The sequence below is a fragment of the Ahaetulla prasina genome, chromosome 2 (assembly GCF_028640845.1).
Source record: "Ahaetulla prasina isolate Xishuangbanna chromosome 2, ASM2864084v1, whole genome shotgun sequence".
NCBI classification, from domain to species: Eukaryota; Metazoa; Chordata; class Lepidosauria; order Squamata; family Colubridae; genus Ahaetulla; species Ahaetulla prasina.
In genome coordinates this window covers 74,696,529-74,713,643 of record NC_080540.1, presented here as the reverse complement: position 1 = coordinate 74,713,643, position 17,115 = coordinate 74,696,529, and positions in this window count along the sequence as shown.

Below are 17,115 nucleotides of genomic sequence, written 5' to 3'. Positions count from 1 at the left end.
TTCTAAGATTTTATCAGCGTTGGATTTTCTGGCTGGCATAATGATAATCTTTCTTATTCCTTTGTTTTATTTCACACTCTTTCCAATTTTAGTAATAATTAAGTATCTGTCACTTAATCAATTTTCTTTAATTTTATATCTCTCTCTTTAACTTTCAATGGTAATCAATTTGGCAATTGCTATGGTAATGGGGAATCACTATGGTAACAGTGAGATTTGGCGGGAAATTTAAAATGATGAGATTGGGTGGTTGAAGAAGCTTCTTTAAGGGTGGCCGTAATGGCGGGAGTTTCAAAAAGTCAATGGAAGCTGGGAGACTGGAGTCTCCTTGGAACTCACCAGCGGTCCTGTAGTGGTCCTGTTAATTGAGGGATAGGTGGTTTTAAATCCTTTTAAATCCTGGTTGTTTCGTGAAACGGTGGTGGTGGAGGAGATTCCTGGCTGCGGCGTGGGTTAGCAGAGAAGGAAGTGGTGGGAAGATGAAGATGGGCGAAAGCAGTGAGGACGGTAATGGCGGATGTTGGAGGTAGCAGAGAAGGAGGTGTGGGAGGATGGAGGTAATCCAAGAGACTCACCCTGACAACATAGATATCCTTGGCGGGGAATTCAAAGTGGCGGGGCTGTGGTCGGCTGGAGGCAGCAGTCACCTCGATTCTGGCGGCAGCCCCGATTTTCGCCAGCCGCTGATTCAGGCAGCAGCGGAGGTAATGATTCAGGCAGCGGCAGCTGTCTCGACTCTGGCGGCAGCAGTCAATTCCGGTGGTCTCGACTCTGGCGGCAGCGGTCGATTGTGGGGCGATCTTCGGGCGGTGATGGACAGGCAGCGGCGGGGCTGATGGTCGCCTCCTCAGTCAGTGGACGCCTCAATTCCGGCAGCCGCTCCGATCCTCGGGCGATCTTCAGGCGGTGATGGACAGGCGGCAGCGGGGCTGATGGTCGCCTCCTCAGTCAGCGGACGCCTCGATTCCGGTGGCCGCTCCGATCCTCAGGCGGTGGTGGACAACGGTCGCCGATTCAGGCAGCGGCTGGGCTGATGGCCGCCGTCTCAGGCAGCGGCAGTCTCAGAAACTCTGTCCCTCAGCAGTCTCGACCGAAGTCTCAAACTCTCGGCCGAAAAAGATAAAAACGACGAAAGAAGGGTTTCCAGCAAAAAACTCAACAAAATGCCTCGGGGATTGCCCTCCTCAACAGCTCCAAAGAGCTCTTTTACAGAGAGCGTTCCTCCGGGGCATCCTCGCTGGTCACCATCTTGGATCTTAATCTTGTACCCTGAAGGTTTCACTGACAGCCCACAGTTTAGGCTCCTCTTATCCGAAGGGCTTGAGAGTGAAACCAAAGTGGGTTTCCTTCCATACTGAGCGGGGGTGGGGGGAGCCCAGAAGGACCCCTCGAGCTCTAGATCCACTTTGACCTTCCGGAGTCTGTATAGTTCAGCGTGGTCTCCCTCTGGGCACTGTTGGAATTAAAAGGGCATCAAAAAGCTTTTTGGATGAGAAGCAAAATGTCTTCATAACATAACATAACATAACATAACATAACATAACATAACATAACATAACATAACATAACATAACATAACATAACATAACATAACATAACATAACATAACATAACATAACATAACATAACATAACATAACATAGTTGGAAGGGACCTTGGAGGTCTTCTAGTCCAACCCCCTGCCCAGGCAGAAAACCCTACACCATTTCAGACAAATGGTTATCCAACATTTTCTTAAAAATTTCCAGTGTTGAGCATTCACAACTTCTGCAGGCAAGTTGTTCCACTTATTGATTGTTCTGTCAGGAAATTCCTCCTTAGTTCTAAGTTGCTTCTCTCCTTGATTAGTTTCCACCCATTGCTTCTTGTTCTACCCTCAGGTGCTTTGGAGAATAGTTTGACTCCCTCTTCTTTGTGGCAACCCCTGAGATATTGGAACACTGCTATCATGTGTCCCCTAGTCCTTCTTTTCATTAAACTAGACATACCGAGTTCCTGCAACCATTCTTCATATGTTTTAGCCACCAGTCCCCTAATCATCTTTGTTGCTCTTCTCTGCACTCTTTCTAGAGTCTCAACATCTTTTTTACGTTGTGGCGACCAAAACTGAATGCAATATTCAAGTGTGACCTTACCAAGGCATTATAAAGCGGTATTAACACTTCACGTGATCTTGATTCTATCCCTCTGTTTATGCAGCCCAGAACTGTGTTGGCTTTTTTGGCAGCTGCTGCACACTGCTGGCTCATATCTAAATGGTTGTCCACTAGGACTCCAAGATCCCTCTCACAGGTACTGCTATTACTCACAGATACTACTACTATCAAGGAAAAATAAAATCCAGTTATCTTTTGAAAAAGTATTTTTGGGACGATAAATCTGATCCCCTACAAAATGCCCCCAAACCTGTCTCTGCTCTGGTGCCTGCCCTGTGGAACAGAAGTGCAAGTGGTGAGGTATAAAAGTGGAGCTAACCTTGAGAAAAGGAAGGCACCTGCAAGCCATTAAGACTGAGCTTCTCAGTCCTGGGAAAGAGAAAAGCAGAAGGAAAACATTCAAAATCACCCTGACTTGATTTTATATATGCAGGTAAGTCCTTTCGAGCCCAAAATTTCTGTTATTAAGTGAGACATTTGTTAAGTGAGTTTTGCCCCATTTTACAACCTTTCTGGCCACAGTTGTTAAGTGAAGCACTACAGTTGATAAGTTAGAAACACAGTTTGTCTATAGAGATTCTCATCCAGTCATCCAGGTCATGGTTGTCCCAAAGGTGCTTTTGTCCCCTCAAGAATGCAAATGACCAGCTGTCTGCAAGGAGTATAAATCCTTCCATTTCCCACCATCTAGTAAGAGCTGAAGAAGCTTCCTGGATGAGAAGCGAAATGTCTTCAAAGAAAAACCAGAAAGTCCAGTTGCCTCTTGAAGAAAAAATTAGAAACACAGTTGTTAAGTGAATCTAGCTTCCCCATTGATTTTGCTGGTCAGAAGGTTGCAAAAGGTGATCACATGACCTTGGGACACAGGAATGGTCATAAATAAGAGTCGGTTGCCTAGCATCTGAATTTTGATCCATATGATCATGGGAGTGCTACAAAGGTTGTGAGTGTGAAAAACGATCATAAGTCACTTTTTTCAGCTCTGTTGTAACTTTGAACGGTCACTAAGTGAACTGTTGTAAGTCAAGGACTACCTGTATAAGGTGAGACAGAGTGAAATTTGGATAGGATTTCAAAATTCTATTATTCTGTCCTACCAATCCCTTGCCTATCTCAAAGAACTGATATCAGGGATATTTTGTACTGTTTAAACATCCATCCCCAAACATGGAATTTTTTTGGTGCTTTCTAGATCAGGGGTCTCCAACCTTGGCAACTTTAAGACTTGTGGACTTCAACTCCCAGAATCCCTCAGCCAGCAAAGCTGGCTGAGGAATTCTGGGAGTTGAAGTCCACAAGTCTTAAAGTTGCCAAGGTTAGAGACCCCTATTCTAGATAATGTCCCGGAATCTAAACAGGGCATCAAGTTGGGGAAAACTGCCTTATGAATCCTTTAGTCACAAAACTATTTTGCAATTAAAGATGGGGAAAGTGAGACATGGACCAATATGTACTTTGATGTAGCACAATTCTGTCTATGATATGTTGTGATATGGGAAGCTAATGCCACCAAACATAAAACATTATATGTTTATCCTCTTTATTGGATATTTGTGATAAGAAAAGTGGCCGAAGCAGTCAAAGGAAAAGCAAAGATGGGTGGCAAGATGATTTATAACTACCCATAAAACCCCATGGTTCAGCCGCACAAGTATCCCTGAGGAAAGTCAATAGTAGTACTAACTCATATCCAGGTGGTGTTTGGATTGATTGGATCTGTAGCCCTCACGTATATTACATGAATCTGAAAAAGACTCTCAGCACATTGGTTGCTGCACAGAGGGGCTTTTTAATTCATGTACAAAATCATATATAAGCTGATCTTAGCATTATAGATGGGATGATGACGTGAGAACAGTCAAGAGCTGGTACGAATGGTTCAGAATGTCTTCCTCTTCATGAGAGTGGCGGGAGAATAGGGAGGCATTTTGTCTCAAGGCCCGGCTGGTACTGTTTGTGTAGCTTTGTCAGTGTGAGAATGTTTCTCTTTTATAAGGAGACCTTTTCTTCTTAATATGATTCACATCCAGCTAGAGTTCAGCCTATGCCACATTACTCAGAGATACCTCTGATACCTTCGTAATTTATGATTTAAAGGAAATAGGCTCCACTCTTCTCACTGAAAAACTATGTGAATCATTGGATGCCTAGATAGAATTAAATGGCTTGGTGGGGAAGTAGTTATGCTGTGAAGAATTCTATGCATGTTTGCACTGCACCAAGCCATGAGAAAAGGAGACTGGGATCAAAGGACTCATTTCTCTGCTATTTATTCCCATTGAGCAGATAACCACCAAGAAACCTCTCCCAACCTTTTTTTTTTTGAATATTTTTTATTTTATTTTATACACAAACAAACATTTAATGTTTATGTGACATCTTGGTGTTTTCTCCCTGACTTCATCTTTTTGTCGTTTCTTCTATCTTCATTTACATTTAATCTGTTACAATTTTTCCACAAGAATTATACCATTCTAATTATACCATTTTCTTACATAACTATTAGATACTTATCTATATCTTTTTTTCTAACCAATGATAAAATTGATCTCATATCTTAAAGTATTCTGAATCCTCTTTTTCTTTAATCATCAAAGTTAATCTATTCATTTCTGCACAGTCTAAATTTTTTTTAATAACATCCCTTTCCAGAGGTATTTTCTCTGCTTTCCAATTTTGTGCAAAAACAATCCTTGCCGCTGTTATTACATGTATAATCAAATAGATATTTTCTTTACTAATTTTCTCTGGGAGGATACCCAATAGGAACAGCTCTTGTTTTTAATCAATATGTTGTGTCATTTCTTCTAACCATGTCTTAATTTTGATCCAATAGTTTTTAGCTTCTGGGCATGTCCACCACATATGATAATAAGATCCTAGTAACTCTGAAAACAACAAAATACCTTATACCACCAGACTTGAAATCCTAGGTTTAGAAAACTTAGAACTCCGCCGACTCCAACAAGACCTGTGTTTAACTCATAGAATCATCTATTGCAATGTCCTTCCTGTTAAAGACTACTTCAGCTTCAATTGCAATAATATAAGAGCAAACAATAGATTTAAACTTAATATTAACCGCTTCAATCTTGATTGCAGAAAATATGACTTCTGTAACAGAGTTATTAACATTTGAAACACACTATCTGACTCTGTGGTCTCTTCTCAAAATCCCAAAAGCTTTAACCAAAAACTGTCTACTATTGACCTCACCCCATTCCTAAGAGGTCCGTAAGGGGCGTGCATAAGAGCACAAAAGTGCCTACCGTTCCTGTCCTATTGTTTCCTTTCATTATATCAAATTAATATAGTTATTGCATACTTTTGCTCATATATATGCTTATATGATATGTAGTTATTTTATGTTGATGCTTGTGTATACTGTTGTGACAAAAATAAATAACTGGTGACATTTCCAACATTTAGCTGATTTATCTTTAAACATTTTTGCAAGTTTCTCAGGGGGCATATGCCATCTATAAAACGTTTTATATTGATTTTCTTTATATGCCGTAGACATTGTTAATTTATAATTCCTTTCCCATAATTGTTGCCATTTATCTAGATCAATTGAATATCCAATTTATTTTACCCAAGCTATCATTATTTCTTTTACATGTTCTTCCTTTAATTCAATGCCAAAACCGCTTCCAACCTTAGCCAAGATTCAGGAGGTTTGAACACCTCCCAACTGAAACACAAGTCATCTTGACTTATGATCACAACTGAGCTCAAAATTTCTGTTGCTAAAAAAAGACATCTATTAAGTGAGTTTTGCCCCATTGTTATGACCTTTCAAGCCATAGCTGTTAAGTGAGTCACTGCAGTTACACAGTTTTAAGTCTGGCTTCCCCATTCACTTGGCTTGTCAGAAATTTGCAAAAGTTGATCCTGGGATACTGCAATTACATTAAATACATGCCAGTTGCCAAACATCCGAATTCTGATCATGTGACCATGGGGACGCTGCAACAGTCATATATGTGCAAACAGTCAACAGTCACTTTTTTCAGTACCAATGTAATATCAAATGGTCACTAAATGAACTGTTGTAAGTTGAGGACTGCCTGTATAGCCTGCAAAGCCAGAATGTTGTTCCTTGAAATTTTGCATTATAAGAGGGAGGCCTACAGGAAGCCTAGGGCAGTGACTCACCTTACGCTAGGCATATTTATATACCCACTTAGAACTTGTTGGGGCAGCCCAACTTTTACCACATTATCTAAATGACTTTATCTGACTTTATCATACTTTCTTACTTCCTTTGTCTAAGTTATATGTGAAGCGCTGAAATTACTGTTTATTTTATTTTTTTACTTTTATTCCACCATTTTTATTTTTATAAATAACTCAAACCTATCACCATAGATATGGTGAACATCTCTAATACTCCTTCCTCCTCCTATTTCCCCCACAAGAACAACCCTGTGAGGTAGGTTGGGCTGAGGCAGGAGTCTGCAAACTTGGCTCTTTTAAGACTTGTGGACTTCAACTCCCAGAGTCCCTCAGCCAGCAAAGCTAAGGAACTCTGGGAGTTGAAGTCCACAAGTCTTAAAAGAGCCAAGTTTGCAGACCCCTGGGCTGAGGGACACTGATTGACTCAAAGTAGCTTTGTCAGCATGAGCCAATTTTTCATGCCTTAAGTGGGACTAGAACTCACCATTTTCTGGTTTTTAGCCTGATGCCTTAACCACTAGACCAAAGGACCTTTAGGGTTACCAGTTACATTATTGGTTAGTCTTATCTGTTAAACATAGTTTGAAGATTTCCTTGAAAACATTACTAGTTAACAGGAATTGATATCACGAAGAGATGCAATGGAAGTCAAGGTCATAAATAATTTCATGACAAAGATGAATGTTGATATAATGATATATGCCACATGTTTGCAATTTAGGTGAAGGAAATGCTCATTTTTGCATTATTGAAGCTCCCTGTGACTATGATAGTTGAAAAATTGCCTCAGAGCGAGATAAATAAATAAATAAAAATTTAAAAAAAAACAGTTTCCTGTTATTTTGAAATGGGAAATATGTTAAAACCGGCAAGATCTGATTTAAAAACAAAAAACACTTCAAATTCCTCTTTAAAACCTAGTTCTGCTCTCCCATGTGATATCATAAAGTCCTATCTAATTTTCTGCCTTCAACTCAGATTCCCATTTTTTAGCATAACCCTTCAAGCAGGTTGTCCAAAACTTGTTTTAGAGCTGGCTTCAGAGGTGGGTTTCAGCAGGTTCTGACCAGTTCTGGAAAACTAGTAGCAGAAATTTTGAGTAGTTCAGAGAACCGATAAATGCCACCTCTGACTGGCCCCTCCCCATCTATTCTCTGCCTCCTGAGTCCCAGCTGATCAGGAGGAAATGGGATTTTGCAGAAACCTTCCCCTGGAGTGGGGTGGGAATGGAGATCTTACAGTATCCTTCCCCTGCCACACCCATCAAGCCACACCCACCAAGCCATGCCACACCCAGAAGCCACACCCACAGAACCGGTAGTAAAATAACTTGAATCCCACCACTGGTTGGCTTTCATTATAAAGAAGGCTTAAATGGAATTAAATCTATAATATTGATTAGCCCAAAGAAAAGTGGGCCTAAATAGGTCTGTTCTAAAATAATACCACATGGGACGCGATGGCTCAGTGGCTAAGACACTGAGCTTGTTGATCAGAAGGTCGGCAGTTCAGCGGTTCGAATCCCTAGTGCTGCATAACAGGGTGAGCCCCTGTTACTTGTCCCAGCTTCTACCAACCTAGCAGTTCGAAAGCACGTAAAAAATGCAAGTAGAAAAATAGAGGCCGCCTTTGTTGGGAAGGTAACAGCATTCCATGCACCTTTGGCTTTTAGTCATGCCGGCCATAAGACTACAGAGACGTCTTCGGTCAGCGCTGGCTCTTCGACTTTGAAACGGAGATGAGCACTGCCCCCTAGAGTCAGGAATGACTAGCACATATGTGCAAGGGGAACCTTTACCTTTAAGGTAATACCACCTCTTGATCTTTCAGAGACTGAATGGAACCTCCTTGATTACACTTAGTAATTTAAAGGTGAGGAAATCAACAAAACCAATTAGGAAAGGGGGGAGGGGGACTCATTAGGTTGACTTTTGGCAATTCCTGGGATATTTAATCTTAGACCTCCCAAATTAAAAATTTGTAAAGCAATGAAAAAAAAATAATGCTACCTTGATAAAGGTAAAAGTAGAGGAAGATAGCCGAATCAGAGATCTAAGCATTTTTGTGTTCCTGATGGAATAACAAATACAAAAAATGGACCTCCTCTATAATCCAGATAGAGCTGCCATGCTTTGCTCAACAAGGGCTACCATGCAGTCTCTCTGCCTTGTCTCTGCATTGAAGTTTTGGCCGATTCCAACCTCATCTCCTCTGAAACACCCACCCTGCCATCTTCACTCATCCATCCTCTGCACAGCCCAGATCAGGGGTCTCCAACCTTGGCCACTTTAAGCCTGGAGGACTTCAACTCCCAGAATTCCCCAGCCAGCAAAGCTGGCTGGGGAATTCTGGGAGTTGAAATCCTCCAGGCTTAAAGTGGCCAAGGTTGGAGACCCCTGGCCCAGATGGAATACAAAAACAAAACCATTAGTAAATGTGAGAATAAGGTGATTGTGGTCCAAGAGGCAGGGAGAAGGATAGCAAGAAGCAGCTTGTTGGCGGGATAATCTTACCAAGAGATGGCTCCCTGTTTTGGGGTTTTGCCACTCCCTCAGTCAGTATTCATCCAAATGTACATTAGTCAGATGTGAACCTGGTGCTCCTAGCTTTTATTTTAATTAAGGCTTGAGGCTAAGAGCTGGATAGGAGGCCCTCTAGTATTACTGAGTTTTTCATGAGATCAGCGTCCCTTGAGAGCATGAAAAGTCAGAGAACAGCCTTTATTGTTTTGGGGGGAAAGGAAAGACTTTTATTTTTTCCCTTTGCTCTGATGAGCTGGAAGTTTTTAATTACCTTCCTGGCTCCCTTCCTAAATCTCTATTAGGTATCTACCTTGTCAAGCAAGCAGTGCTGGCTGCATTTCCTAGATGATTAAGCAGAGTTTATCAGAGATTTGACGAAAATACAAGAGAATACAAAGCTTGATACTCTGCACTATTTAAACTTATTTACAAAGTGTTCAGCATGAGCATTTGAGGAAGGCAGCTTAAAGGCTTTAAGATATAACTAAATCATCTTAACAATCCTGTAGATGTTTAGCCACAAAGGAGCCACTAATAAAACAAGACCAAAGTATAGGTGTCAGTTTTCCAACCCTTGAGTTGCATTTTAATAACAAGGTGATTAAGATCAACCCTTATTAAAAATCTTCTGAGAGATGAATGATTTATTATATACTATATAATGCAACTTTTAGTAGAACTCATTTTAAGATCATAGGAAAGTAATTTCACATTGCTTAAAATAATCCTCTATTAGGGCATGACATTCAAGCTCATTATTCCAGAAGTATTATAAATACCTAATGCAACTTTTATTAACTTATTACAATGTTCAAAAGCTTTCAAAAAAATAAAAATGCCTTGGAGTGACATTAATCATATTTCAAATAGTCTAAGAATTCTTTTTGAATTACATTCTTTCTGGATCAATTGTTATGTGTTTAGGATGCATGTTTTTCTTAATTGTTGTTTCTTCAGCATTTTGAATGTATCACAATATAAAGGGTTTTTTGTACATAAATATGATGTTGAAAAATGGAAATAAAAAAAAATATTTATAAAAAAAAACAATATAAAGGGTTTTTTTTGTCTCTTCTCCCCCTTTCCCTTTTTAAAATTATAATAATCATTAGTTTTGAAGTTACATATTAATTAAGTTTTCATTCATTAAGAGGGTGTATGTGCATAATGTATGTTCCTTTTGTTAATGAGTTTAGCACAATAGGTTAATATACAAAAATAAATCCAAACAAACAAACTTATCACTGTAAGAGTTCCAAAACCTCCCTTTATCAGTTCTTCTTCCTTGTCTTTTTTTTCCCCACTCAGTTTTTAGTTCCTTCTGAAACTACACTTTCTGCTGCTTTCAACTCACAGCTAATTTTACCTCTTCCTTTGACTGGAGGAGAAATTAAAACAGAAATATTTTTTCCCAATCTTCTGCTGTTCTAGATGGATGTACCCTGAAAGTCACTAGGAAATGAACTTGACAAAGAGGATACTTTAATGTGTTCAATCTTAAATAAAATACCTTAAATACCTTTCTTCTATAAACAAAGAAACAGACAATACATTTTTGGGGGAAGATCTCAGTTTCCTTGCTTGATCCACTGCTCTCAGGATCCAAAAATTCACCCTTTGGAAAGTACAGCCCCCAACAGTGAAATGATGTCTTCTTCGTAAACAAAAGAAATATTTCACTGGCAATGTAGACCAGAGGTGGATTTCAGCAGGTTCTGACCAGTTCTGGAGAACCGGTAGCAGAAATTTGGAGTAGTTCGGAGAACTGGTAGTAAAAAATTCTGACTGGCTCTGCCCCCATCTATTCTCTGCCTCCCAAGTCCCAGCTTATCGGGAGGAAATGGGGATTTTGCAGTAACCTTCCCCTGGATTGTGGAGGGAATGGAGATTTTACAGTATCCTTCCCCTGCCACGCCCACCAAGCCAGTCCCACCAAGCCCTGCCCTGCCCACAAAGCCACACCCACAGAATCGGTAGTAAAAATTTTTGAAACCCACCACTGATGTAGACATTGTGTTAAATGAAACACCAACAGATCCTCACTCCAGAAATAATCTCATCACACAATGTAAAATTTCCAATGTGTTATGGAATTAAAATGTGTTTTAGCAAGTTCTGCTCTAGAAAATAACTATTTCAATAAAAGAAAAGGGGGATAAGAAACTGGTTCTGTTCCCTAATATTGCTATATAGAGAGTTTTGATTTTCTTAACTCTTCCTAGTTCTGGCCTAGTTGCCAGAAAACTCACTGTGTTATCTCCAACCATGCATGGAACAGAAGATCCAGCATATTAGAAAGTTAAGCTCCGGAGTCAGCTGAACGGGAATACAAGTGCCAACATCTGTGACATCACTTGATTCCCACTATTTGGTACCCAATCTTCTGCTGCATTGCTTTTCAGTTCAGCCAAGGCAGTAAGCGTCTTATTGAATCTGCCTATGGCTTCCATTAAATAGGCCCCTGAACTTTCCTCGGTATTGGAGTATGACGCAAGGCAGAGAGAATAATAAATAGGATTTTCCCATATGTATATAAGTCAAAACAATTCTGTGCTGGCTTAAATCTGGATGCTGAAAAATTTAGAAGTACAGTGGTTTTCCTGTGTTCGTGGACTGGGTTTCAAAGACAAAAAGTACTGGCTGCTAACCACAAAGATTTGGAAGGCTTTGAGAGGAAATGATAAGTTAGGACTTAATTAAGTAACATTTTTTTGCCAGGGACCCTTGTTTTCCTTCTTTTGGTTCCTCAAGGAATATCAGGCAAAAGCCAGTTTGTCCCAGGACTGTTCTTCTTCTTCTGTTATCATCTGAGCAGGGGTGTTCTAGAGCGATCTCTCCAATCCTAATGGCTGATGTTGAGGCCAAATAAAGAGAGGAATGCTTTGCTTCAGTGGTAGGTTTCTACCGGTTCTCCCCAGTTCGGGTGAACCAGTAGTGACAGCGGCGGGAGGCTCTGCCCACCCACCCGGACATCATCATGGATGCTCTGTGCATGCGCAGAAGCGCCGCGTGTGAGCGTAGCAAGCGCATGCACGTATGCGCTCTCAATTCCGAACCAGTAACAAAGTGGAACCCACTACTGCTTTGCTTAGATGAAAGTAGCATAGAAGAAATGTCATCTGCAGGGGTGGGGTGGGATGTTGGTGTGTATCAAAAAAGGCAAGATGGCAAAAATGGCAAGAGGTACCCACCTCTTTGTACATGTCAGCAAAAGGGAAGGAGGTTACATTGTGTTCCCACCTGCTCTGTTTTGTCTCTTTTGATCCCTCCAGCAAATGCTGTTTCACAATTCACAGGGTTTTTTGTTTTTTTGTTTTTTTAGGAATGATGTGGCAGCAGGTCAGCCCTTCCTCTTAAAACATCAAATCCAAGCATTGGAGCAGTCCTATTAAATAGACAGCTTGTCCCAGACATGAGGCTAGCAGCAAAAAAGAGCCCTTGACATCTCAACCTCCCTCCTCTTGAACCAGGAATTGCATTCTTGCCCATTTAAGTCTCATTTTCAAATTTTCCCATTTTCTTTCTTTACTGTCCACATGCCAGAATGGGAAATTAATTATAAATTATTCCCTGGTCACTTGATACTGATAATTTTGGTGCTTGTCCTTTTTTTCTGAATACCCCAAAATTGCCAAACTTACTTCCTTGGAATGTCTGCCTTTGCTTTTTAATAGATAATTCTAAAAATTTAGCTACTTTTAATCAGTTTTTGTTCTCCTTTCTGTAGTCTAGCTCCTTTAATACTAGATTTCAAGATTTGCCCTTCCCTTAGAAATCTCCAAATACAAGAACTTCTTTTACATCAGAGACAGAAAATTCTGCTGGAAACTTTCCTTATCTTTTGGTGGTAGAAAATGCAATAGTGATGAATCCAGTAATTATTTGCTGCCTTTTAATTCATCCAAATCAGCTTTGACTACTAAAGTGAGCAATAACATTGAGAGAAGCCTATGAATTGATGTCTTTTCTTCATTCTGACTCATACTGTACATTAAATGACAATGTGGCTCGATTAGCATTTGTACAGTGTGTGGTGTGGATCATGGCTTATTCTATAAACTGTGCTCTATGACTTAGTGCAACGGGCAACCAGGTACAATTAACAGGGAAGTAAAATCACAGGTAGAAATTGGCGTATGAAAGGCATTGCCCTCTGAAAGATAGAGCAATCTCTATTTTGAAAGCACTTCTTTAAAAATGTCTAAGCCAAGATAAACAACACAGCCAGCACTTTTAAGCAAAGGAAAGACAGCCATTTGAAACTGAATGATGTAAGAATGGTGAAAGGTACCAGGAATATTAAATGTAATCCTTTGGATATTTTATTGCAAGGGTCACTGCACTGATTGGTCTGGAAAGTACACTTATAGCACTGTTTTTCCCCCCAAGAGTTCTTCCTTTCATTTTTGGCTCTTGTGAAAGATCCTGTTGACTATCCTACTAAGAGGGAAGATTTTTGTGTGTGTGCTAATTAATCTGTCAACATAGAGCTGGAGTTGCAGGAAATCAACTTTGCCCTTGTCAGCTGCAATAAACATAGAGGCCCCAAGTATCCAACCACCATTCCCATTCAACTGAAATGACTAAGACTTGAAATAGTCGGATAAAAATATGTTTTAAAGAGCTGTCTTTTTCATAGAAATTCTCTCCCAGTAGGAATGTTACCTGACATCCCCTCTTGCTAAGATTCTGCTAATACTATTACCTTCCTTCCATGTCCAATTTCTAAACTAAGATGAAATTTGAGCAATAGATGAAGCAATGGAGATTGCATTTAAGTCTTGTTGCCTGTAGTTTTAAATCAGCTTTCAATAACTCTTATCTCTTATATTTATTTATTTGTTTGTTTATTTTGTGAATCATATATAAGATAACAGGTAAAAGTATAAATATAATTTGGATACATGAAAAGAGTAAGTAAAAAGGAATATTAGGACAGGGACAGAAGGCACGCAGGTGCACTTATGCACGCCCCTTACAGACCTCTTAGGAATGGGGTGAGGTCAATAGTAGACAGTTTAAGCTTAAAGTTTTGGGGGTTTGGGGAAGAAACTACAGAGTCAAGTAGTGCATTCCAGGCATTGACCACTCTGTTGCTGAAGTCATATTTTCTGCAATCGAGTTTGGAGCGGTTTACCTTGAGTTTGTATCTATTATTTGCTCGTGTATTGTTGTGGTTGAAGCTGAAGTAATCATTGACAGGTAGGACATTGTGGTAAATAATTTTATGTACTATGCTTAGGTCAGACTGAAGTCGGCGTAGTTCTAAATTGTCTAAGCCCAAAATTTGGAGTCTGATGGCATAAGATATTTCATTTATGTTATCTTCAATAACTCTTCAATAACTTATCAGTTTCAATAACTCAGCTTCAAAGGTACTGATTGAATCAGATTATTCATGCAATTTTTTTTCCAAGCAATGATCATTTTACACTTTCAGAGAAGACTGTAAGAGCCCCATAGTGCTGCTGAGGCAGTTAAGTATAATCAGGAAATACTTGAATAAATGTCTGTAAAATGTCTTAACTGCCTCGGCAGCACTATGGGCTCTTACAGTCTTCTCTGAAAGTGTAAAATGATCATTGCTTTATTATTCAACAATGGTTTTCATGGCCAAGGTCTTCCCCTAATGTTTATTCACAAGAAAGTTTGTTAAGAGAAGATTTCTAACACAGGCATCTGCAGTTCCAGCTTATTTCCTCAAAACTATCTGACTCTCCCTTTTGGATGGATGTGTTCCAGTGGTAGGTTTCAAATTTTTTTACTATCGGTTCTGTGGATGTGGCTTGGTAGGCGTGGCATGGCTGGTGGGTGTGGCTCGATGGGCGTGGCAGGGGAAGGATACTGTAAAATCTCCATTTCCTCCCAATCAGCTGGGACTTGGGAGGCAGAGAATAGATGGGGGCGGGGCCAGTCAGAATTTTTACTACCGGCTCTCCGAATTACTCAAAATTTCCAATACTGGTTCTCCAGAACAGGTCAGAACCTGCAAAAACCCACATCTGGTGTGTTCTGTCATAAGGGACAGGTCTTGTGCCATGATGGGACAATGTAGCTTTCATCGTATGGGTTAATTTAAGTCTGCAGGTGCTGCTGGTGTTTGTGACTATTCATTGACAGCTTCCTTTTGGAAGTTCATCTATTGATTTCCAAGAAGCAGCTTGGTTGAAGGTTGAGTGATGATAAAGTAACATGATTTACAACAAATATGCTAATAAGATGTACTTCAGTTTAGGTTACCAGCAGGCGAGTGGCAATTTGTTCAAAATCATTCCATTCTGTTTCCACACACCTTCCTAAGACCCTGTTCAATTACTGTTAAATGTGATTGTCAGTTTTTTCGGTATCAGCTTCTTGGCCTGGAAATTGTTAATCCCAAAATCAACTCTCTAAGAGTTCTGATTAGTAAGAACACTGATGAGCGGTCTGCTTGACTACCTGATTCAACACTTAAAAGTGAATTCAGTGTTACAATATGGAATAGCCCAGATGAGTAAGAACTGCAAAGGGAGGGAGGGAGGGAAGGAAGGAAGGAAGGAAGGAAGGAAGGAAGGAAGGAAGGAAGGAAGGAAGGAAGGAAGGAAGGTTGTTTCCAGCATTTCAAAATAGTGATCACCTTCAGCTATATAATTCTGCTGTGGCTATAGCTATCTCACCATTTGTAATGTATACACGTTGGAAGCTGGCCTAGAAACCAGGAAACCATGAGTTCTAGCCCCACTTTGGGCATGAAAGCCAGATGTGTGACTTCGGGACATTTATTCACTCTGAGCCCAATCCATCTCACAGGTTGTTGTTGTTATGGGGAAAATAGGAGGGAGGAGAAGTGGGTGTGACTGTGCAATGAACCATAATAACAATAACAGCAAGCCAGTCTAAACATCTGGCTGACTGTGCAACCATAATATATTTTAACAATAAGAAAAGCTATCAAAAGCGAAGGGAAGGCATAGCACAGCCCTAAAGGGGAGGCTGTCTTGTCCAGAAACAAAGGCAAAAGCTCTATTTAGGATAAAATGGGAGATGATGATCTCTTGATGGAAAGTAATTATCAATCATATGTCTTTAAAAACTATGAAACAATACTAAACGAAGACTATATCAATGGTTTATTAAAAGCAAATGAAATTACTATATCTTGCAATAGTTCAATGTAAGAAAGGTATATATATATGCTTTAGACTGGTATTGAGTGATAAATTTTGCCAACTTGATTTCTGCAAACCTGTTCTAATAAAAAGCATCATTTTCTTATTTAAAGATGAACAAGCATAATTTGGCTGAATTGTTTACAGGATGAAAGCTGAGCAAGACACTTCATACAAATACGTATAATACATTCAGATAACTTTTTCTTCCACCCTTCTGGAAATGAAACTAGGTAATGGAAAAAGTGTGCATGTGTGTGTGATTGTGCACAAAATTATGTCCCATTATTTTCTCTCTGCCATTCCTCCTTCCCACTAATTTCTTCAAGCTGGCTTTCTTTCTGGATGCCTGGCCTTTAGGGGGTATTTTATGGAAAAATGATCAACTATATACTGTAGTCTATACTGAATCCAGTATAACTTGCTCTCTGACAATCTGTTTAAAATTATATTTTGCCTTATATGCTTTATAGGGCTAATGATAATGAGGACATTTCATATACTGATAAGCTATAAAGCACTTTTTATCCATGCTTTATGAATAACCAAGAGCATACATCCAGTTTTCCAGGTTTGGTATAGTGAATAGTATAGTGCAGGGGTCTCCAACCTTGGTCCCTTTAAGACTTGTGGACTTCAACTCCCAGAGTCCCTCAGCCAGCAAAGCTGGCTGAGGAACTCTGGAAGTTGAAGTCCACAAGTCTTAAAGGGACCAAGGTTGGAGACCCCTGGTATAGTGACCCTGACTTGATCTGAGTTTTGGGATGACAATCCCTTTTTCTAGTGTGGCAAGGGACGATCTAGTCACATACTACAGGTTTGCCTTCGGTCTTCAAGGATTTGGAGAGAGCTCACCACACAGAATTTTGTTTTAATTGTTGATTATGAAGCTTCGTCGATGATAGATATCAACATTTTAAACAAATTTCTACATTATAAAATTACAGTACATGTAACAGAACTGAAAAATCAAATGTAAAAGGCTTCACATTCATTAGAGGTGAATGTGAACTTTTAGCCATAAAGAAGCGGAATTGGCGACAGTGTTCCATTGAGAAACGACTTCAGAAATTGTGTGAAAATTAAAGCTCGGTCAAATGGCCATTTCAT